Source organism: Arachis hypogaea, chromosome 9, assembly GCF_003086295.3.
Source record: "Arachis hypogaea cultivar Tifrunner chromosome 9, arahy.Tifrunner.gnm2.J5K5, whole genome shotgun sequence".
Taxonomy (NCBI): domain Eukaryota; kingdom Viridiplantae; phylum Streptophyta; class Magnoliopsida; order Fabales; family Fabaceae; genus Arachis; species Arachis hypogaea.
Genome location: NC_092044.1, coordinates 27,523,762 through 27,547,996, shown reverse-complemented (window position 1 = coordinate 27,547,996; position 24,235 = coordinate 27,523,762). Strand labels below are relative to the sequence as shown.

Below are 24,235 nucleotides of genomic sequence, written 5' to 3'. Positions count from 1 at the left end.
AATCACGCGTTGGTTATCCTTGTTCGTTACGCTATCGATCGGAGTGTTGCGCTTTTGAGTTGCGATTTTTTTTGTTTACCCCTTTTTCTACAAAGGATCCTAGTTATAATCAATCATTCATACTATTATACGTACTAAATTTTTATTTTAGAGGTCGTAATACCTTGCCATCTCTGAATTATGACTTAAGCATAAGACTCTGTATGGTAGGGTGTTACATTATGGTATCAGAGCAGTTCGTTCCTGTAGAGCCTGAGGGATGGACTGATTATGCTTCTGTGCATTCTCTGTGTGTGTGTTATGTGCTATTAGTATATCTGCTTGATATAATTGGCATAAACGTTCATGAGCATGCATTTGGGACTTTGAAGCACTAGACTTCCGATATTGAGACTGATCAACTTAATATCGATTGTTTGGTGTGTATAGGAACCAGATGGCGCCTCGTGGACGCGGTCGAGGTAGTGCGAGAGGTCGTACGAATGCTCGCGCGTCGGAGAATAACCCTAATGACCCGGTGAACTTTATGACTGCGTTGGAGAACATGGCTGCTGCTATGCAAGCCACTGCTGAGGCTCTTGGTCAACAGATGAACAACCATGGTAATGATGGAGGTGGAGTTCAGGGCCCGATGACACTGGCAAACTTTTTGAAGGTTAATCCACCTAAGTTCAAGGGAACTGCTAGCCCGACTGAGGCTGATACATGGTTTCAAGCTATAGAGCGAGCGCTGCAAGCGCAAGTGGTGCCTGAAGGACGGCGTGTCGAATTTGCTACCTATATACTTGTCGGTGAAGCGTCACATTGGTGGCAAGGTATCCGACGTCTTCTGCAGCAGGGTGATGACTATATCACTTGGAATGTCTTCCAAGAGGAGTTCTATAAGAAGTACTTTCCGACTTCTGCTAGGACGGCTAAGGAACTTGAATTGTTACAGCTGAAACAGGGGTACTATGTCCATATCAGAGTATACTGACAAGTTTGAGGAGCTGTTCAGGTTCTCTCGTATGTGCCAAGGTACTCCGGTGGAATATGAGGAATGGAAGTGTGTTAAGTATGAAGGAGGACTCCGGAGTGATATTTTTAGTTCAGTGGGACCAATGGAGATTAGGACTTTCTCCGAGTTGGTAAACAAGTGTAGGGTTGCTGAAGAGTGTGTGAAGAGGGCAACCGCTGAGAAAGGGAGTCAAAAGGGATCATTCCCACAGAATCGAGGGAAGAGCTTTGCACCTAGAGGTCCGTCTTTCAAGAGGGGAAGCTCTTTTAGGAGGCCCAACAACAACAACAACTCCCAAGGGAAGAAGTTTGGGAAGCAGCCTCAGAATGATCAAGCTTGTACTAGATGTGCGAGTCACCATCCGGGAGCACCATGCAAGGCCGGATGGGGTTTATGCTACACTTGTGGAAAGGCGGGGCATAAAGCCGCAAATTGTCCTGAGAGGCAGAAACAAGGTGCTGGGAAAGCACAACAGACTGGTCTGGTGTTCACCACTTCAGCTGTAGGAGCTGAGGGATCTGAGACACTCATTAGAGGTAACTGTGAAATGGCTGGTCAAACTTTAAATGCTTTATTTGATTCGGGAGCATCACATTCATTCATTGCATTTGAGAAAGCCCATGAGTTAGGACTGAAGGTTGTAACTTTAGGTTATGATCTAAGAGTGTATAATGCTACCCATGAAGCCATGGTAACTAGGCTAGGATGCCCAGAAGTTTCCTTTAGATTCAAGCAGCATGATTTTGTTCATAATTTAATCTGCTTACCGATGATTGGTCTTGATCTTATCTTGGGATTGGACTGGTTATCTAAGAACCATGTTCTGCTAGATTGTTCTACAAAGTCGGTGTACTTTATGCCGGGAGATACGGAAGGGCCGGTCGTGGTGAATAATTATTACTTGAATTCGATGATGGTAGACTGTTCTGGAACCGAATGTCAGGGTATCATGTTGTTAACCGCGGGCGTTTCGGGTGATGATCAAAGGTTGGAACAGATTCCGATTGTGTGTGAGTTTCCGGAAGTGTTTCCCGATGATATTGATGAGTTTCCACCTAACCGAGAGGTTGAGTTTTGATGAGCGGATAATTTATACACTTTTTGGCATTGTTTTTATATAGTTTTTAGTAAGTTTGAGCTACTTTTAGGGATGTTTTCACTAGTTTTTATGATAAAATTCACATTTCTGGACTTTACTATGAGTTTGTGTGTTTTTCTGTGATTTCAGGTAAATTCTGACTGAAATTGAGGGATTTGAGCAAAACTCTGAAGAAGGCTGACAAAAGGACTGCTGATGCTGTTGGAATCTGACCTCCCTGCACTCGAAATGGATTTTCTGGAGCTGCAGAACTCCATTTGGCGCGCTCTCAACGGCGTTGGAAAGTAGACATCCAGGGCTTTCCAGCAATATATAATAGTCCATACTTTGCGCGAGGATAGACGACGTAACTTGGTGTTAAACGCCAAGTTCACGCTGCTGTCTGGAGTTAAACGCCAGAAAAACGTCATTATCCGGAGTTGAACGCCCAAAACACGTCATAACTCAGAGTTCAACTCCAAGAGATGCCTCAGCTCGTGAATTAATCAAGCTCAGCCCAAGCATACACCAAGTGGGCCCCGGAAGTGGATTTATGCATCAATTACTTACTCATGTAAACCCTAGTAGCTAGTCTAGTATATATAGGACATTTATCTATTGTATTAGACATCCTGGATTGTATTTTGAATCCTGTGATCACGTTAGAGAGGGCTGGCCATTCGGCCATGCCTGAACTCCTTGCTTATGTATTTTCAACGGTGGAGTTTCTGCACACCATAGATTAAGGGTGTGGAGCTCTGCTGTACCTCAAGTATTAATGAAATTCTATTTTCTTTTATTCAAATCTCTCTTATTCTTATTCCAAGATATTCATTCGTACCCAAGAACATGATGAATGTGATGAGTCAGATTACCCTCATTATCATTCTCACTTATGAATGTACGTGATTGACAACCACTTCCGTTCTACATGCAACAGAGCTTGAATGCGTATCTCTTAGATTCCTCAACAGAATCTTCGTGGTATAAGCTAGATAGATGGCGGCATTTATGAGGATCCGGAAAGTCTCACCTTGTCTGTGGTATTCCGAGTAGGATCCTGGGAATCCGGAAAGTCTAACCTTGTTTGTGGTATTCCGAGTAGGATTCCGGTAATGAATGACTGTGACGTGCTTCAAACTTGCAAGTGCTGGGCGTTAGTGACAGACGCAAAAGAATCAAGGGATTCTATTCCAGTAGGAGCGGGAACCAACCAGTGATTAGCCGTACTGTGACAGAGTGCGTGAGCATTAGTTTTCACTGCGAGGATGGGATGTAGCCATCAACCATGGGTGATGCCTCCAGACGATTAGCCGTGCGAGTGACAGCCGCATAGGATCATTTTCCCGAGAGGATTGAAAGTAGCCACCGCTGATGGTGAACCCCTATACAAAGCTTGCCATGGAAAGGAGTAAGAAGGATTGAGTAGAAGCAGTAGGAGAGCAGGCGTCCTTGAGCCATGCAGCACATCCATTCGCTTATCTGAAATTCCCACCAATGAATCTACATAAGTCCTCTATCCTTTTTATAATCTATTTTCTTATTTTTATTTTCGAAAACCCATAAACCATTTTGATCTGCCTAACTGAGATTTGCAAGGTGACCATAGCTTGCTTCATACCAACAATCTCTGTGGGATCGACCCTTACTCACGTAAGGTTTATTACTTGGACGACCCAGTACACTTGCTGGTTAGTTGAACGGAGTTGTGACAACTCGTGCCAATTTCTAAATTCCATATGAGCACAAGGAGTGTAATTATTCGATTTGTGTGAAAGTATAAATCACAATTTTGTCCACCAAGTTTTTGGCGCCGTTGCCGGGGATTGTTCGAGTATGGACAACTGACGGTTCATCTTGTTGCTCAGATTAGGTAATTTTCTTTTCAAAAATCTTTTTCAAAATTTTTCTTTTATTTTTCGTTTTTTTCCAAAAATATTTTCGAAAAAAAATAATAAAAATACAAAAAAATTAGAAAATCATAAAAATCAAAAATATTTTGTGTTCTTGTTTGAGTCTTGTGTTAATTTTTAAGTTTGGTGTCAATTGCATGCTTTTAAAATTTTTCTTGCATTTTTCGAAAATCTCATGCATTCATAGTGTTCTTCATGATCTTCAAGTTGTTCTTAACAAATCTTCTTGTTTGATCTTGATGATTTCTTGTTTTGTGTTGTTTGTTGTTTTTCATGTGCACTTTTGCATTCATATTTTCCATGCATTAAAGATTTCTAAGTTTGGTGTCTTGCATGTTTTATTTGCATCAAAAATTTTTCAAAATTATGTTCTTGATGTTCATCATGATCTTCAAAGTGTTCTTGGTGTTCATCTTGACATTCATAGCATTCTTGCATGCATCTTGTGTCTTGATCCAAAATTTTCATGTTTTGGGTCATTTTTGTGTTTTTCTTTAAAAAATTTAAAAATCAAAAAATATCTTTTCCTTATTTCCCTCCAAAATTTCGAAATTTTGGGATTGCCTTGGTCAAAAATTTTCAAAAATTAGCTGTTTCTTACAAGTCAAGACAAAATTTCAATTTTAAAAATCTTATCTTTTCAAAATCTTTTTCAAAAAATCATATCTTTTTCATTTTCTTATCATTTTCGAAAATTTCAAAATTATTTTTCAAAATACTTTCAAAAATCTTTTTTTTATCTTTATATCAAATTTTCGAAAATATGCTAACAATTAATGTGATTGGTTCAAAAATTTGAAGTTTGTTACTTTCTTGTTAAGAAAGGTTCAATCTTTAAATTCTAGAATCTTATCTTGTAGTTTCTTGTTGGTTAAGTCTTTTTAAAAATTAAATCTTTTTCAAAATATCTTTTCATTAAAATTTTTATCTTATCTTTTTATCTTTTATCTTATCTTTTTCAAAAATTTTATCTTTTTCAAAAATTTGATTTCAAAATATCTTATCTAACTTCTTATCTTCTTATCTTTTTCAAAATTTGATTTCAAATCTTTTTCAATCAACTAACTAACTTTTTGTTTGTTTCTTATCTTTTTCAAAACTACCTAACTACTTTTCCCTCTCTAATTTTCGAAAATACCTCCCTCTCTTTTTCAAAAATTCTTTTTGTTTTAAATTTTAATTTTAATTATATTTTGTCTTTGATTTTCGAAAATCACTAACCTCTTTTTCAAAAAAATTATTTTCGAAAATTCTCTTCTCTTCTCTTATTCTATTTAATTAATTAATTACTAACACTTCTCTTCACCTCTCTTCATCTAAGAATCCGAACTTCTTATATCCCTTGTATTTGGATTCTTCTACCCCTTTCTTTTTCTACTAACATAAAGGAATCTCTATACTGTGACATAGAGGATTCCTCTTCCTTTTCTTGTTTTCTTCTCTTTCATATGAGCAGGAACAGGGAAAAAGGCACTCTTGTTGAAGTTGATCCAGAACCTGAAAGGACTCTGAAGAGAAAATTAAGAGAAGCTAAATTACAACAATCCAGAAACAACCTTTCAGAAATTTTCGAACAAGAGAAGGACATGGCAGCCGAAAATAATAATAATAATAATGCAAGGAGAATGCTTGGTGACTTCACAAAGCCAATATCCAAGTTTGATGGAAGAAGCATCTCCATTCTTGCCATTGGAGCCAATAACTTTGAGCTTAAGCCTCAATTAGTTGCATTAATGCAACAAAACTGCAAGTTTTATGGACTTCCATCTGAAGATCCTTATCAGTTCTTAACTGAGTTCTTGCAGATCTGTGAGACTGTAAAGACGAATGGAGTTGATCCTGAAGTCTACAGACTCATGCTTTTCCCTTTTGCTGTAAGAGACAGAGCTAGAATATGGTTGGATTCACAACCTAAGGATAGCCTGGACTCATGGGATAAGCTGGTCACTGCCTTCTTGGATAAATTCTTTCCTCCTCAAAAGCTGAGCAAGCTGAGAGTGAATGTTCAAACCTTCAAACAAAAAGATGGTGAATCCCTCTATGAAGCTTGGGAAAGATATAAGCAGTTGACCAAAAGATGTCCATCTGACATGTTTTCAGAATGGACCTTATTAGATATATTCTATTATGGTCTCTCTGAATTTTCAAAAATGTCATTGGACCATTCTGTAGGTGGATCTATTTACCTGAAGAAAACGCCTGAAGAGGCTCAAGAACTCATTGACATGGTTGCAAACAACCAATTCATGTATACCTTTGAGAGGAATTCTGTAAATAATGGAATACCTCAGAAGAAAGGAGTTCTTGAAATTGATGCCCTGAATGCCATATTGGCTCAGAACAAAGTGTTGACTCAACAGGTCAACATGATCTCTCAAAATCTGAATGGATTGCAACATGCATCCAACAGTACTAGAGAGGTAGCTTCTGAAGAAGCTTATGATTCTGAAAACCCTGCCATAGCAGAGGTTAATTACATGGGTGAACCTTATGGAAACACCTATAACCCATCATGGAGAAATCACCCAAATTTCTCCTGGAAAGATCAACAAAAGCCTCAAAAAGGCTTTAACAATGGTGGACGCAATAGGCTGGGCAATAGCAAGCCATATCCATCACCTTCTCAGCAACAGACAGAGAATTCAGAACAAAACACTTCTAATTTAGCCAATATTGTCTCTGATCTGTCAAAAGTCACTTTCAGTTTCATGAATGAAACAAGATCCTCCATTAGAAATTTGGAGGCACAAGTGGGCCAGCTGAGTAAGAAAGTCATTGAAACTCCTCCTAGTATTCTTCCAAGTAATACAGAAGAGAATCCAAAAGGAGAGTGCAAGGCCATTGATTTAGTCAAAGTGGCCGAATGCACTAGGGAGGAGGAGGACGAAAATCCCAGTGAGGAAGACCTCCTGGGATGTCCTTCAAGCAAGAAGGAGTTTCCTATTAAGGATCCAAAGGAATCTGAGGCTCATCTAGAGACCATAGAGATTCCATTAAATCTTCTTCTGCCATTCATGAGCTCTGAAGACTATTCATCCTCTGAAGAGGATGAAGATGTGACTGGAGAGCAAGTTGCTCAATATTTAGGAGCTATCATGAAGCTGAATGCCAAGTTGTTTGGTAATGAGACTTGGGAAAATGAACCTCCCTTGCTTATTAGTGAACTAGATACTTGGATTCAGAAAACTCTACCTCAAAAGAAACAAGATCCTGGCAAGTTCTTAATACCTTGTACCATTGGCACCATGAGCTTTGAAAAAGCTCTATATGATCTAGGGTCAGGGATAGATCTTATGCCACTCTCTGTAATGGAGAAGCTAGGGATCATTGAGGTACAACCTGCCTTGTTCTCATTACAATTAGCAGACAAGTCAATGAGACAAGCTTATGGGACAGTAGAGGACGTGTTAGTAAAGGTTGAAGGCCTTTACATCCCTGCTGATTTCATAATCCTAGACACTAGGAAGGAAGATGACGAATGCATCATCCTAGGAAGACCTTTCCTAGCCACAGCAGGAGCTGTGATAGATGTCAACAGAGGAGAATTAGCCCTTCAATTGAATGGGGACTACCTTGTGTTTAAGGCACATGGCCATCCCTCTGTGACAAAAGAGAGTAAGCATGAAGAGCTTCTCTCAGTTCAGAGTCAAGAAGATCCCACACAGTCAAACTCTAAGTTTGGTGTTGTGAGGCCACAACCAAACTCTAAGTTTGGTGTTAAGATCCCATATCCAAACTCTAAGTTTGGTGTGGACAACTATACAACATTGACCTGATCACCTTGAGGCTCCATGAGAGCCACTGTCAAGCTATTGACATTAAAGAAGCACTTGTTGGGAGGCAACCCAATTTTATTTATCTAATTTTATTTTATTTTGTTTCTTTGTTATTTTTGTGTTTAATTAGGTACATGATCATGAGAAGTCACGAAAAAATCAAAAAAATTAAAAACAGAGTCAAAAATAGAAGAAAAAATTTTCACCCTGGAGGTAGCGCAGACTGGCGTTCAACGCCAGTAAGATGCATCTGGCTGGCGTTCAACGCCAGAACAGAGCACCATTCTGGCGCTGAACGCCAGAAACAAGCAACATCCTGGCGTTTAACGCCAGGAATGTGCACACAGAGGACAAACTGGCGCTGAACGCCAGAAACAAGCATGAAACTGGCGTTCAACGCCAGAAACATGCATTACATGGGTGTTGAACGCCCAGAACATGCACCAATGGGCGTTTGAACGCCAGAATGATGCATGGAGGCAATTTACATGCCTGTATGGTGAAGGAATGGTATTTCTTTTCACCTCAGGATCTGTGGACCCCACAGGATCCCCACCTACCTCGCCCTCTCTCTTTCCATTCATGGTCATTCCTTCTATTTTTCATTCACCACCTACATCTATCCACTCTTCCCCATACACCCCACCTACCTTTACAATTCAACTTCTCTTTCCCACCCAATCCCACCCATATAGCCGAATCCATCTCCCCTCACTCACCTCCATCTTCTTCTTCTTCTCTTCTTTCTTCTCTTGCTCGAGGGCGAGCAATATTTTAAGTTTGGTGTGGTAAAAGCATAGCTTTTTTGCTTTTCCATTACCATTAATGGCACCTAAGGCCAGAGAAACCTCAAAGGGAAGACAAAAGCTTCCACCTCTGAGTCTTGGGAGATGGAAAGACTATAAGCCATCATAGCTCAGTGGTAGAACATGTGGCTGCAAATCAAGAGATCCCTAAGATACCTCAGGGAATAAGTTATCCTCCACACAAATATTGGAAGCAACTAAGGGTAGAAACACCAAAATTACTAGGAATCATTCAACAGAAGCAAGGAAGAGACATAGAGGAGCTCAAAAAGCACCATTGAACCTTCAAGAAGGCGCCACCCTCACTCAGGTGGATTCATTCCTTGTTCTTTATTTCTTTCTGTTTTCGATTTTTAATGTTGTGTTTATCTATGTTTTGTGTCTCTACTTCATGATCATTAGTATGTAACCATGCCTTAAAGCTATGAATAAAATCCATTAATCCTTCACCTCTCTTAAATGAAAAATGTTTTAATTCAAAAGAACAAGAAGTACATGAATTTCAAATTTATCCTTGAATTTAATTTAATTATATTGATGTGGTGGCAATACTTTTTGTTTTCTGAATGAATGCTTGAACAGTGCATATTTTTGATCTTGTTGTTTGTGAGTGTTAAAATTGTTGGCTCTTGAAAGAATGATGAACAAAGAGAAATGTTATTGATGATCTGAAAAATCATGAAATTGATTCTTGAAGCAAGAAAAAGCAGTGAAAAAGGAAGCTTGCGAAAAAAAAAAGGGTGGCGAAAAAAAAAAATAGAAAGAAAAAGAAGGAGCAGTAGAAAAAGCCAATAGCCCTTAAAACTAAAAGGCAAGGGTAAAAAGGATCCAAGGCTTTGAGCATCAATGGATAGGAGGGCCCAAGGAAATAAAATCCAGGCCTAAGCGGCTAAATCAAGCTGTCCCTAACCATGTGCTTGTGTCATGAAGGTCCAAGTGAAAAGCTTGAGACTAAGTGGTTAAAGTCGTGATCCAAGGCAAAAGAGTGTGCTTAAGAGCTCTGGACACCACTAACTGGGGACTCTAGCAAAGCTGAGTCACAATCTGAAAAGGTTCACCCAGTCATGTGTCTGTGGCATTTATGTATCCGGTGGTAATACTGGAAAACAAAGTGCTTAGGGCCACGGCCAAGACTCATAAGTAGCTGTGTTCAAGAATCAACATGCTTAACTAGGAAAGTCAATAACACTATCCGAAATTCGGAGTTCCCAGAGACGCCAATCACTCTGAACTTCAAAGGAAAAAGTGAGATGCCAAAACTATTCAGAAGCAAAAAGCTACAAGTCCCGCTCATCTAATTAAATTAATATTCATTGATATTCTGGAATTTATAGTATATTCTCTTCTTTTATCCTATTTGATTTTCAGTTGCTTAGGGACAAGCAACAATTTAAGTTTGGTGTTGTGATGAGCGGATAATTTATACGCTTTTTGGCATTGTTTTTATATAGTTTTTAGTAAGTTTAAGCTACTTTTAGGGATGTTTTCACTAGTTTTTATGTTAAATTCACATTTCTGGACTTTACTATGAGATTGTGTGTTTTTCTGTGATTTCAGGTAAATTCTGGCTGAAATTGAGGGATTTGAGCAAAACTCTGAAGAAGGCTGACAAAAGGACTGCTGATGCTGTTGGAATCTGACCTCCCTACACTCGAAATGGATTTTCTGGAGCTACAGAACTCCAATTGGCGCACTCTTAACGGCGTTGGAAAGTAGACATCCAGGGCTTTCCAACAATATATAATAGTCCATACTTTATTCGAAGAATGACGACGTAACTTGGCGTTGAACTCCAAGTACATGCTGCTGTCTGGAGTTAAACGCCAGAAAAACGTCATGATCTGGAGTTAAACGCCCAAAACACGTCATAACTCGAAGTTCAACTCCAAGAGAAGCCTTAGCTCGTGGATTGATCAAGCTCAGCCCAAACATACACCAAGTGGGCCCCGGAAGTGGATTTATGCATCAAATACTTACTCATGTAAACCCTAGTAGCTAGTCTAGTATATATAGGACATTTATCTATTGTATTAGAGATCTTTGGTCTCAGTTTTGTTTTATTCTTCATCTTAGGAGATCATTGACCACGTTAGGGGGGCTGGCCATTCGGCCATGCCTGAACCTTGCACTTATGTACTTTCAACGGTGGAGTTTCTGCACACTATAGATTAAGGGTGTGGAGCTCTGCTGTACCTCAAGTATTAATGCAATTCTATTTTCTTTTATTCAAATCTCTCTTATTCTTATTCCAAGATATTCATTCGTACCCAAGAACATGATGAATGTGATGATAAGTAACCCTCATTATCATTCTCACTTATGAACGCGCGTGATTGACAACCACTTCCGTTCTACATGCAACCGAACTTGAATGTGTATCTCTTAGATTCCCCAACAGAATCTTCGTGGTATAAGCTAGATAGATGGTGGCATTTATGAGGATTCGGAAAGTCTCACCTTGTCTGTGGTATTTCGAGTAGGATCCTGGGAATCCGGAAAGTCTAACCTTGTCTGTGGTATTCCGAGTAGGATTCCGGTAATGAATGACTGTGACGTGCTTCAAACTTGCAAGTGCTGGGCGTTAGTGACAGACGCAAAAGAATCAAGGGATTCTATTCTAGTAGGAGCGGGAACCAACCAGTGATTAGCCGTACTGTGACAGAGTGCGTGAGCATTAGTTTTCACTGCGAGGATGGGATGTAGCCATCAACCATGGGTGATGCCTCCAGACGATTAGCCGTGCGAGTGACAGCCGCATAGGATCATTTTCCCGAGAGGATTGAAAGTAGCCACCGCTGATGGTGAACCCCTATACAAAGCTTGCCATGGAAAGGAGTAAGAAGGATTGAGTAGAAGCAGTAGGAGAGCAGGCGTCCTTGAGCCATGCAGCACATCCATTCGCTTATCTGAAATTCCCACCAATGAATCTACATAAGTCCTCTATCCTTTTTATAATCTATTTTCTTATTTTTATTTTCGAAAACCCATAAACCATTTTGATCTGCCTAACTGAGATTTGCAAGGTGACCATAGCTTGCTTCATACCAACAATCTCTGTGGGATCGACCCTTACTCACGTAAGGTTTATTACTTGGACGACCCAGTACACTTGCTGGTTAGTTGAACGGAGTTGTGACCACTCGTGCCAATTTCTAAATTCCATATGAGCACAAGGAGTGTAATTATTCGATTTGTGTGAAAGTATAAATCACAATTTCGTCCACCAGTAAGCCACGTGTTGCTGTTCGAAATTCCAGCCCTTATTTTCGAGTTTCATGGGTGAAATGTTGAGATTTTGGGTTCTTTGATGTTATAGGACCCAACTCTCTTGAAGGAGAAGGTTAATCTTGTCTCCTTGGACCTTGGGTGCGGTAAGATTCTCAACCCTAGTGTAATTTGTTGTTCTATGATGTTTGGGTATTGAGATGTTGTGTATGGGTATGATGATTGTGGCTTAGGTTGTGTATATATGAATATTGGAGCTTGATTGGTAATTTTGAAAAGCTTGGAAAGGGTTTGGTGGTGAAAAATCTGTTCTTGGAGGTTTTGAGGCCTTGAGAGCTTGTGGATAAGTGATTTGGAAGTGCTCCAGTTGAGCTTGGGAAATCGGCTAAGGTATGGTTTCGGTTTCCCGTATCTAATATGTAATGTGGTAGGAAATACTTAGGCTAGAGGCCCTAAGATAGGCATTGAATGGTTGATGTTGTTGAATGATTGAGATATATGATGTGGTCATATATATGATGATGATTAATGATGCCTTGATGGTATGATGTATGAGAAATATGCATGTTGTGATATATGCTTGATGATTGGTTATGGTTGAATTGTGGGTTGAACCATGTTGATGGTGAGTGTGATATTGATTGTGTACAATGATGATTTATTGGAATTGGTGTTGTTGAGAATTGGCATGAGTAAGAGTATATGATATGTCAATATATTTGAGTTTGAGCCACTTGGGTGAAGTGGGTTAGAATGATGAGATAGTGATTTTGTATATTATGGTAAAATCTCAATGTGTGAGTTGAGGAGGCTTGATGTTAAAATTGATATATTTTGATTGATTTCAAAGAAAAGGGATGAAAATGGCATGTTTTGATTGGTTTTGAAAAGAGTTGAAAATGACATGTTTGAAAATGGCACTTTGTGGTTTTTATGAAAAACATGGTTTTTGGGCATACTTTGACGGGACATAACTTGGACTACGGATCTCTGTTTTGTGCCAAATCTGTTTAGAAATGAAATTGGATCCGGGATATCCATGCCGTTCGAAGAACGGGTGAAAAATGATTTAAAATGAGGAAGTTATGTCCGTTGGAAGATTGGGGTTTAAATTGGTGAATTCTGCAGCTTTAAACTTAGAAAATTTTTAGCAGAATGACCCCTTGCGCGTGGGCGCACTTGGCGCGTGCGCGCCGTTCTTCCCGAAAATGCCATCCACGCGTGCACGTGATGTGCGCGGGCACGCCGATGGTTGACGATTGGATTTTTGACGGTTTAGAATTTCACTAATGAAATCTCGTTGCAAGTATAGTCTCTAAACCAACAATAATTCTTTCATATAAAAAGTTGTTTGTCACTAGTACAAACCCCTAAAATTTATAAACCGAAGTATTCAAACCTCGGGTCGTTCTCCCTAGGAATTACAATAAAGTGTCTTGTTATTGGTTGTGAGTTATTTTGGGGTTTTGATATGAAACATGAAAGATAAATGGCAAAAAGTAAACTAATGGCTAAAAAGATCTTGGCAAGGGTTGGTGGTCAAGGATCTCTATCCTAATCACTAACCACAATATGAGAATTGGCAAGGATTAATCTCACTAAATCATCCTCTAACTAGTAGTAAAGGAAAGTCAAATGAGCTATATCAATCCTAGTCCATAAGTCCTAACTCTCCACTAATTCAATTAGTGAGAACTAGAGTCAATGGCTCCCAATCATCAATCTCTTGGACATTAGTAACTCAAGAGGTCCTAAGTTACCTTTCCAAGCCAAGAGTATAAAATTCTACTCTAAAATCCAACCAAGCATTTCATCAAACACTTGGAAGGCATAAAAGGAAAACATAGTAAATCAACAACAAGAACAAAATCTAACAACAATTATTGAAAGAAATTAACACACAAATCAAAAGGAACAAAATTATTATGATTTACCTTGAATTGAATTAAAAGAGAAAGGAAGGAACAAAAGTAGAACTACACCAAAACACAAGAACAACATAAAGGAAATTACAACAAAAGAATAGAGGAAGATGAATGTAACAACAAGGAATTGAAAAGATAGAAGTAGAAGAAGATGAATTAAAATCTAGATCTAAGAACTAAACCTAATCCTAATCCTAATTCTAGAGAGAAGTGAGAGCTTCTCTCTCTAGAAACTACTTCTAACTAATCCTAATGAGTGTGTAATGATTGGATCCCCTTTGCTCTTCAATCCTTGGCTTTAAATAGCATCTTTGGCGCCAAAGTTGGTTGCAATTGGGCCCCTCAACCCTTCAGAATTCGTTGGCCACGTTTTCATTAAAAAATCATAAAACGGCACCGACGCGTACGCGCACAGCACGCGTACGCGTCCATGGGGTGATTCGCAGGTGCGCGCACGCGTCCATGGGCAAGTTCAACTTCTTTGACTTTTCATGATTTCTCCACTTTGCATGCTTTCCTCTTCACTCCTTTGATCCATTCCTAGCCTTTTCAATCTGAAATCACTAACAAACATATCAAGGCATCTAGTGGAATCAAAGGTGAATTGAATTTAGCTAATTTAAGGTCTAGAAAGCATGTTTTCACATCTAAGCACAAATTAGGAGACAATCACAAAACTATGCTATTTCATTAAATAAATGTGGGTAAAAGGTCATAAAATCCCCTAAAATCAATACAAGATAAACCGTACAAATGGGGTTTGTCAACCTCCCCACACTTAAACCTTAGCATGTCCTCTTGCTTAAACCAAGAATGAAGTAAAGGGCATGTCATTTATTCAATGGAAACTAGCTAAATGCAATCTACCTATATGCAACTATCTACATGAATGCAATTGCTTGGTCAAAATAAATCAATTCCCAAGAAGCATATATGCACAAGGGCTAAGGACTAGCAAGTCTAATCCGCAATTGAATTGAGTTATTAAATATTTTTACAAACTTGCATGAAAATTATGATCATAGATGAAAACATGTAATTGAGCATCAAACCCTCACCGGTAGTGTTTGCACTCTATTCACTCAAGTGTTTAGGGTTGATTCTCTCAATTCTCCCCTAATCATGCTTTCCAAGATTTGTCATCTTCTACCAATCAACATATATTTCATGCATGCATACAAGTATCATGAGGTCTTTTCTTTGGTTGTAATGGGGCTAGGGTCAAGGTATGATGCATATATGGTTAAGTGAGCTTGAAATTTGAATCTTTGATAAGGTTAAACTTCCCACCTAACCTATGACATCCTATACAATTAAGTTCTAACCTAACTACCCATTTCTCACTTTTTCACATACTCATGCATTTCCTTTTCATTTCACAACACTTATGCATTGATCTTTATTGGACCTTGCTTTGGGGCATTTTGTCCCCTTTTTATTACTTTCTTTTTCTTCTTTTTTCTTTCTTTTTCTATTTTTTTCTTTTTTCTTTTTCATATTATTTTTCTTTTTTTTTCTTATTTTTTTTTATTTTTTTCTTTCTATATACAAGAGCATCAATGCATAAGGTCTATACATTTGATCAATACATGAGCATGTACCCAATTCCCAATATTTTTCAATAATAATACAAAACTACCCTTTTATTCACCCAATGTCCCAAGGTTCCCACACTTGAATGATACTCACACACACTAGCCTAAGCTAATCAAAGGTCCAAATTAAGGACTTTTATTGTTGTTTGCTTTAAGGCTTGTAATGTGCTAAATTAAGAACAAAGTGGGTTAATCGTAGGCTCAAATTGGCTAACAAAGGACTATAAAAGGTAAGGCTATTTTGGGTAAGTGAGTTAAATAAAATGATGGCCTCAATCATATAAATGCATGAATACATAAAATAATGGAAATAAAGAATCAAACAAATCAAAGATTACAATCATAGGGGGAGAATAATGCACACAAGAAGGAAAATAAGTGGTTATAAGATGTAACCACACCATTAGGCTCAAAACTCACTTGCTTGTGTTCTTAGCTCAAAAACCATGTTCCAAAATACATTCTTTCAAGCAAGTTCAACAAAAATTTTCAAATTGGTAGGTTGCCCTAAAACGGTTTCTTGGGAAAGAAATCATCACCCTAACCAAGTAGTCCTAATAAGAAAGAAGTAAAATATGCACAAATTCTATCTAACATGCAACCTATCATGCAAATGCAATAACTAACTAACATTGGTGTTGAAAAAGAAAATTGTTACCCATGGAGATCGGTCGAACGACCTCCCCACACTTGAAGATTGCACCGTCCTCGGTGCATGCAAAGAAGAGCAAGGTAGACGGTTTACTACAATTGATGAGCTCCTTCAAAAGGTTGTGCGGATGACTTGTTTGTTGCCCCGTTTAGAAATTTTTCCTTTCTCCCTTCCTGGTGGCCAACCTAAAAGGGAAGAAAAGGAAAGAAAATTAAGCCTATAACAAAGATATCATGGCAATTAGAGCATAGGCGGGGGCTAATGCCAATAAAGGTATGGTTCTCTACTACGTGGTAGCTACACATGTAAGTGAAAAAACAACATAAGCTAATGGCATATTATTAAGCTCGATGCAAGAGTAAAGTTAAAGCATGAAGAGTGTATTGAGCATCAAGTTCAAATGAGAAGAAGTAGGTCATGAAAGACAATATGAGGTCATATCAATGCATAAAGACACAAGAGTCATACAAGATGAAGCATTGATTTAAAAGTTTCATCACCCAACAATATCAAACACGTCAAGAAGCACCAAAATAATGTATGAAAGTCTCAACAATTGAGTAGGAAAGTTCAACACCATTATTAAAATGACTTAAAAAAAATGAAAACATGCTACAAAAACTAAATGAAAATGGGAAGAGTAGAAGTATGCGAGTGTGATAAGCAAAAGAAAATGGAAGGGGAAAAAAAAAACTCTTTTTTTTTACTCTTTTTTTTTTTACCGACGCGTGCGCGTCATGCGCGTTTACGCGTCGATGGGTATATTGGTCGAAGGACGCGTACGCGCCAGGTGCGCGCACGCGTGCATCGAGTTAGGCCGGAGGCATAATGTCAGCCCAAGTCTGGCACAACTCTCGGGTAAAAGTACCGGGGGTGCAGATTGTGCAATCGACGCGCGCGCGCACAGTGTGCGTGCGCGTGCATGCCAATTTAAGATCATGTGCGCGTACGCGCCAGGTGCGCTCACGCGTGCATAGACTTGTGCCTTAGGCCCAATGTTCGCACAGTGCAGGCCTAACTCTCGGGTTTTTGGCTGGAGTCAAATTTTTTTTGCATCCACGCGTACGCGTACAGTGCGCGTCCGCGTGGATGGTCGAAAATGCTCAGGTGCGCGTACGCGCCATGTGCGCGAACGCGTGGATGGTGTTCTGTTTTTCAAAAATTTTTGCTATGTTTTTGCACCAATCCTAGCCTTTCAATCCTCCAAACAGCTACCAAAACACCCTAGAACCTTATTCAACATACTATACTACTAACTAAACTTGATAAAACAATAAAAACAAGAAATTAAACTAATTCTACCAATATTTACAAAAGATAAAAATGAAAATGAGAATCTACCTATAATGGCAACTCAATTCACTTATTAACAAACTAAAAGAGTATGGAAAGAGTTTACCATGGTGGGGTGTCTCCCACCAAGCACTTTTATTTATTGTCCTTAAGTTGGACTTATGGGGAGCTTCTTATCAAGGTGGCTTGTGCTTGTATTCATCTTGGAACTCCCACCAATGCTTGGTTCTCCATTGTGCCCCAAGATTTCTCATGGATTGAGCCAAGTGTTGATGGAGTTCTTCACAAGCTTGGGGCTCCCAAAGTTGATCCTCTTCTTGTGATCCGGGGTCCCACACTTTATTTTCACACCCGTCTTGAAGTTGATCATCCTTATTAGTCCATCCGGGTGGTGAACAAGGTGAATTCTCTATAAAGTGCCCAACAATCCTTCTAGACCCATCTATTTGAGCACCACTCCATCCTTTATATCTCATGTTTGATGCATCAACCATAATGAGCCTTGATTTGCAACGCCAACCACAAAACCTTTTCCGCTTACGCTTCATCCCACAGAGCATCCTAAGTTGACCATCCGTTTCAAGAAAACCATATTCAAGTGGGATAATAAAGCTAAGAGAAATGAACTTCACCCACTCAAATGAAGGTGTAGATGGCAACCTAGGGAAAGATGCTTCCAAAGGTCTTGACAAAGCATAACCAACCCTCGTTCTTCCATTTCTAGGGACTTCCACCTCTTCACAAGATCTCTTAATCTCAATCCTTTGTTTAACAATTTTATCTAAACCGTTTCCCTTACTCAAATCATAATAGGGAGGATGAGAAAAATTTACCTCCTTAACGCTTTCAAATCCAACCGGAGAAGGTTCTTCATGCTCAAAGGATTCTTCACCACTAAGACTTGATGCTTGATCTTCATCACCAAGGGAACTCAATTCTTTCTCTATCCCATCCAAGTCTTCATATGGAATATGCCTTGGAAGGTGTGCACTTTCCTCCATAGCATCAATTTCAATCATCTTGGAGGGGTTCTCTTCAACTCTATGTTCCCATGGAGGCTCCGCATCTCCTAAGTCTTCTACCACTTCTTCCTTGTCTTCAACAATTAAAGCTTCCTCCAATTGTTCCAATACAAAGCAACTTCCTTCATTTCCCATCGGAATTTCCAATCTCTCCTTCATGCTATGTTCTTCATTTAATTCTCCACATGTAGCCATGGGAGTTTCTTGAGTGTTCAAGCATTGGGATGCTAATTGATTTGTTACCGCATCCAAGGCGGCCATGAAATTTTGCACATCCCTTTTCATCTCTTCTTGCCCTTGAACAAGAACACCAAGGGTCTCATCCATTAGAGGTTGGGGTGGGTGGAAGGGTTCATCATTTTGGGGAAAGGGTTTATAATAGGAAGGTGGTTCTTCTTGGTAGAGTTGTGGTGGTTCAATGTTTTCCATTCTTTCCACTTGTTGCACAACACATTCCATGGTGGCTTGAAATTGATCTAATGCTTCCTTGAGACGATCCCTTAACTCTTGTTCCTCTTGGATAATATGATTAGGATCATGTGGCTCTTGGTTCAATGGATATGAGTATTCTTCCATGGGAGGTTGTGGTGGAAAGTAGAATTCATCTTGTGGTTGAAAATTTTCATATATTGGAGGTTGTTCATCTTGGTAATAATGTGGGGGAGGTAGCTCTTGAAAATGTTGATGTTGTGGTGGTTGCTCTATGTGTGGTTCATATTGCTCATATGGTTCAAAAGTTGGTTGGTGTGATGGATATGGATTAGGGTCATATCGAAGGTGGTTGGTAAGAAGGGACTTGTGAGTATGGTTGAGAGTTATGTTGAGGGTATGGATCATAGGCATATGGTGGTGGTTCTTGAAAGTCACAAGGAGATTCACCATAGCCATTTGATTGGTATGCATCATAGAATGGCTCTTCTTCATAGTGCATTGGTGGGGGTTGTTGCCATGAGGATTGATCATAAGCATATGGCTCCTCCCACCTTTGGTTATCCCATCCTTGATACACAACTTCATTATAGTCCTCATTTCCTACAACATGTTTATAACCAAACTCATAGCCAAGGTGAGAATTCATGATAGCAAGAGCAAATAAGAAACAAAAACTAATAAGAAATAATGAAACAAAATACGAAGACTAGAAAAAAACTAACAAGCAATCCAAAATATCAAGCTATTCACAATATTCACATATATACAATAACCAATAACATAACACCGTTGCAATTCCCCGGCAACGGCGCCATTTTGACGATTGGATTTTTGACGGTTTAGAATTTCACTAATGAAATCTCGTTGCAAGTATAGTCTCTAAACCAACAATAATCCTTTCATACAAAAAGTTGTTTGTCACTAGTACAAACCCCTAAAATTTATAAACTGAAGTATTCAAACCTCGGGTCGTTCTCCCTAGGAATTACAATAAAGTGTCTTGTTATTGGTTGTGAGTTATTTTGGGGTTTTGATATGAAACATGAAAGATAAATGGCAAAAAGTAAACTAATGGCTAAAAAGATCTTGGCAAGGGTTGGTGGTCAAGGATCTCTATCCTAATCACTAACCACAATATGAGAATTGGCAAGGATTAATCTCACTAAATCATCCTCTAACTAGTAGTAAAGGAAAGTCAAATGAGCTATATCAATCCTAGTCCATAAGTCCTAACTCTCCACTAATTCAATTAGTGAGAACTAGAGTCAATGGCTCCCAATCATCAATCTCTTGGACATTAGTAACTCAAGAGGTCCTAAGTTACCTTTCCAAGCCAAGAGTATAAAATTCTACTCTAAAATCCAACCAAGCATTTCCTCAAACACTTGGAAGGCATAAAAGGAAAACATAGTAAATCAACAACAAGAACAAAATCTAACAACAATTATTGAAAGAAATTAACACACAAATCAAAAGGAACAAAATTATTATGATTTACCTTGAATTGAATTAAAAGAGAAAGGGTAGAACTACACCAAAACACAAGAACAACATAAAGGAAATTACAACAAAAGAATAGAGGAAGATGAATGTAACAACAAGGAATTGAAAAGATAGAAGTAGAAGAAGATGAATTAAAATCTAGATCTAAGAACTAAACCTAATCCTAATCCTAATTCTAGAGAGAAGTGAGAGCTTCTCTCTCTAGAAACTACTTCTAACTAATCCTAATGAGTGTGTAATGATTGGATCCCCTTTGCTCTTCAATCCTTGGCTTTAAATAGCATCTTTGGCGCCAAAGTTGGTTGCAATTGGGCCCCACAACCCTTCAGAATTCGTTGACCACGTTTTCATTAAAAAATCATAAAACGGCACCGACGCGTACGCGCACAGCACGCGTACGCGTCCATGGGGTGATTCGCAGGTGCGCGCGAGCGCCAGGTGCGCGCGCGCGTCCATGGGCAAGTTCAACTTCTTTGACTTTTCATGATTTCTCCACTTTGCATGCTTTCCTCTTCACTCCTTTGATCCATTCCTAGCCTTTTCAATCTGAAATCACTAACAGACATATCAAGGCATCTAGTGGAATCAAAGGTGAATTGAATTTAGCTAATTTAAGGTCTAGAAAGCATGTTTTCACATCTAAGCACAAATTAGGAGACAATCACAAAACTATGCTATTTCATTAAATAAATGTGGGTAAAAGGTCATAAAATCCCCTAAAATCAATACAAGATAAACCGTAGAAATGGGGTTTGTCAATGGTGCTGCACCCAATGCCCAGCCATTTTCCAGAGAGTTATGCCAGAACTGTGCCAGTGTTGTGCTTGGGGCACGAGAACACCCACGCGTACGCGCGGTTGACGCGTACGCGTTGATGGGCAAATTTTTAATCCATGCGTTAGCGTGCATGACGCTTGCGCGTCGATGAAGTTTTAAGGCCATCCACGCGTGCGCGTGGAGTGCGCGTACGCGTGGACCTGTTTTCATCCCAAAGTTGATTTTTGAGTTTTAAAAGCCAAATTTCATACTTCTAAGCCTCCGATCTCACCATTTATGTCTTAAACCATTGTGACATGCCTAGCTATTAAAAAGGGGCTAGTGAATGAGGTAACTTGCGAGTGAAGCATGGGAAAATGAATAATCAATGAGGATCATTGATGATTATGTGAGATGTGGAGGATGGTGGTGGAAGTGCTTGTTATGCCATTGGCCGAAGGGCCGTAATTGTTTATGAATTGGCTGGTTATGGATTTAACCGTGAGCCGGAATGGCTATGTATGATATGAATATTGGCTGGTTCTGGACTGAACCGTGAGCCGGAATGGCTGATATGGATGTTGATCCATGGATGAGAATTCATGCATGTTTATGCTGAATTATTGATAATTGTGATTTGCACTTCCACTATCGGAGATACGAGTTTCCCTGGGTAGTAACAGTGGCTAGCCACCACGTGCTCCTGGTTGAGACTTGATACTCTTTTGACCCTATGTCATAAGTGTGGCCGGGCACTGTGAAAGACCCGGATGAGCTCGCCCCCGTAAATATTCACCAGTGAAGGTGATGGATATAGATCATGATTATGATCAAGTTTATGACGAGTATAACTCGAGTTGGGGATGCGTGACAGAGGGACAGTACAATGGTTAGCTACCAGGACTTGTCGGGTTGGCTCTATAACCGACAGATGATATCATCAGCCACTAGGGACAGGCATTCATCATATGCATACTATATGAATTGTTTGAGATTGCCTATTTGACTGCATATTACTTGCTAATTGTCTAAATACCTTACTTGTTCCTAATTGTATATTTCTTGCTTGATATAACTGTGTTTGCTACATTATACTCCTGCTGGTGGTTGGGAGGTTTGAAGGAATTGGAAAGGGAAGTATTAGTTAGACTGAAGTATCCTTAGTCAGATGCCCTTTATGGTTTAGCTTGTTTATAAGCTTTGATATTATCTGGAGGAAGTTCTAGGATTGCCTTTGGCTTTCCTCCATTATTATGTATTATATATGTGGAAGCTGTTACCACGCTGGGGACCTTTGGTTCTCACCCATGCGGATTTTGTGGTTTTCAGATGCAGGACGTGAGGTTTCCCGCTAAGACATGCTGGAGACTTCTATAATTGCGAAGATCCTTTATTCTCGGGGCTATGTTTTGGTTTATATGTTTTGCTTAGATACTTTTATCTCCATTAAATAATATAAACTGTGATGACTCCTCTTATGGGAGATTTTGGAGAATAGGTTTTATGTATTTGTGTCCCTTTGTGTTTCCTTTGGGGTTTTCCTTATTTTATCACATGTATATATTGCTATGCTCGGACCGGTTATCTTTGCAGCCGGATTTTGAGTCTTGATATTCCTGTTTTTGACACTCCTTTGTATATATATAATCACGCGTTGGTTATCCTTGTTCGTTACGCTATTGATCGGAGTGTTGCGCTTTTGAGTTGCGATTTTTTTTGTTTACCTCTTTTTCTACAAAGGCTCCTAGTTATAATCAATCATTCATACTACTATACGTACTAAATTTTTATTTTAGAGGTCGTAATACCTTGCCATCTCTGAATTATGACTTAAGCATAAGACTCTGTATGGTAGGGTGTTACAAAAGTCACCAGGATTCCCTTGATAGATCTTGGAGAAATGGTTATCAAAGTTACGGGCATACTCAGTAATAGTCGTATCCTCTTGCCTCATCTGCATAACCTCCATCCCCTTAGCATCACGTGCTGCTGTCGGAAAGTATTTCTTATAGAATTCATCCTTAAAAATGTCCCAAGGAATGTCACCTTTATTCTATTGTAGCAGTTGCTGTATTCCTTGCCACCAGTACTCAACCTCTCCTTTAAGCATGTAAGTAGCAAACTCCACATGTTGACCTTCTAAAACATGTTACGCTCGCAGTGATTGCTCGATACCTCGAAACCAGTTGTCAGCATCAGTCTTAATGAGTGAACCTTTGAACATAGGCAGATTCACCTTCAGAAAGGTTGCAAGGGTCATAGGTTTCTTAAGATGCCCCAAGTCATTCTCATCATTCCCGTTATCCTCTCCGTTTCTGTTTCTATTTTTGTTTCTCACTCTGAGATGCTCAACATCCCTAGTTGCAGCTACCGCAGCTTCACGCACTGCTTCAGCTATAGCGTTCATTATAACCATAAACGTTTTCTGTTCTCTCTCTTGGTTATCACTAGGGGTTACCTCCCTCGCGCTCCATCTTTGTAAACTCATCGTGGTCCTATTCACAACGAACAATTATTATTAAGGTGATCAGTCTTAACACTTCAAGTTAAGTGTGAACATTCCCAGAATGAAAACACAATAACGATCATGCAACATATATCACATAGATATCCTATAAGCATGAGACCCACAATAGAGTATGCAATGAAGCATAGTCAGTCCACTCACCAGGTTCTACTGGGAACGAACTGCTCCGGTACCAGATTATAACGACCCAATTTTCGGTATGTCATGATCATACTAGAAGCTAAGCGCTACCAATTTGCTTTCCTTAATTTTAGTTTGTATTTATTATATGAGCCTGCTTCATTGTTAAAATATTGTTATTTTACGAGGTAAATTTTTTTTTTGTAAATGTTTGATCTAACGTTCGATTTGATATGCAAAATTGGTGGACGAAATTGTGATCACATCAATGTAGTATTCTTTGTTGTTGTATGTAATCATTATTATGGCACTTATGTGTGGACACAACTCCGTTCAACTAACCAGCAAGTGTACTGGGTCGTCCAAGTAATACCTTACGTGAGTAAGGGTCGATCCCACAGAGATTGTTGGTATGAAGCAAGCTATGGTCACCTTGTAAATCTCAGTTAAGTGGATTCATAGGGTCAAATGTAATTGGATTAGATAATTTAAAAGATAAATAAAATAAAAAGGGATAGAAATACTTATGTAAATCAATAGTGGGAATTTCAGATAGGCGTTTGGAGATGCTAGAATCATTTCGAATCTCTACTTTCTTATTGCTCTCATCCAATC

General features: G+C 39.1%; 1 non-coding gene across 1 annotated transcript; it reads right to left on the bottom strand.

Annotated features, from left to right (window-relative positions):
* Positions 1–5,976: 5,976 nt before the first annotated feature.
* On the bottom strand, positions 5,977–6,080 carry LOC112713648 (small nucleolar RNA R71). Its single transcript, XR_003158618.1, has one exon. It is a non-coding gene; the product is annotated as a small nucleolar RNA R71 (small nucleolar RNA).
* Positions 6,081–24,235: the final 18,155 nt, after the last annotated feature.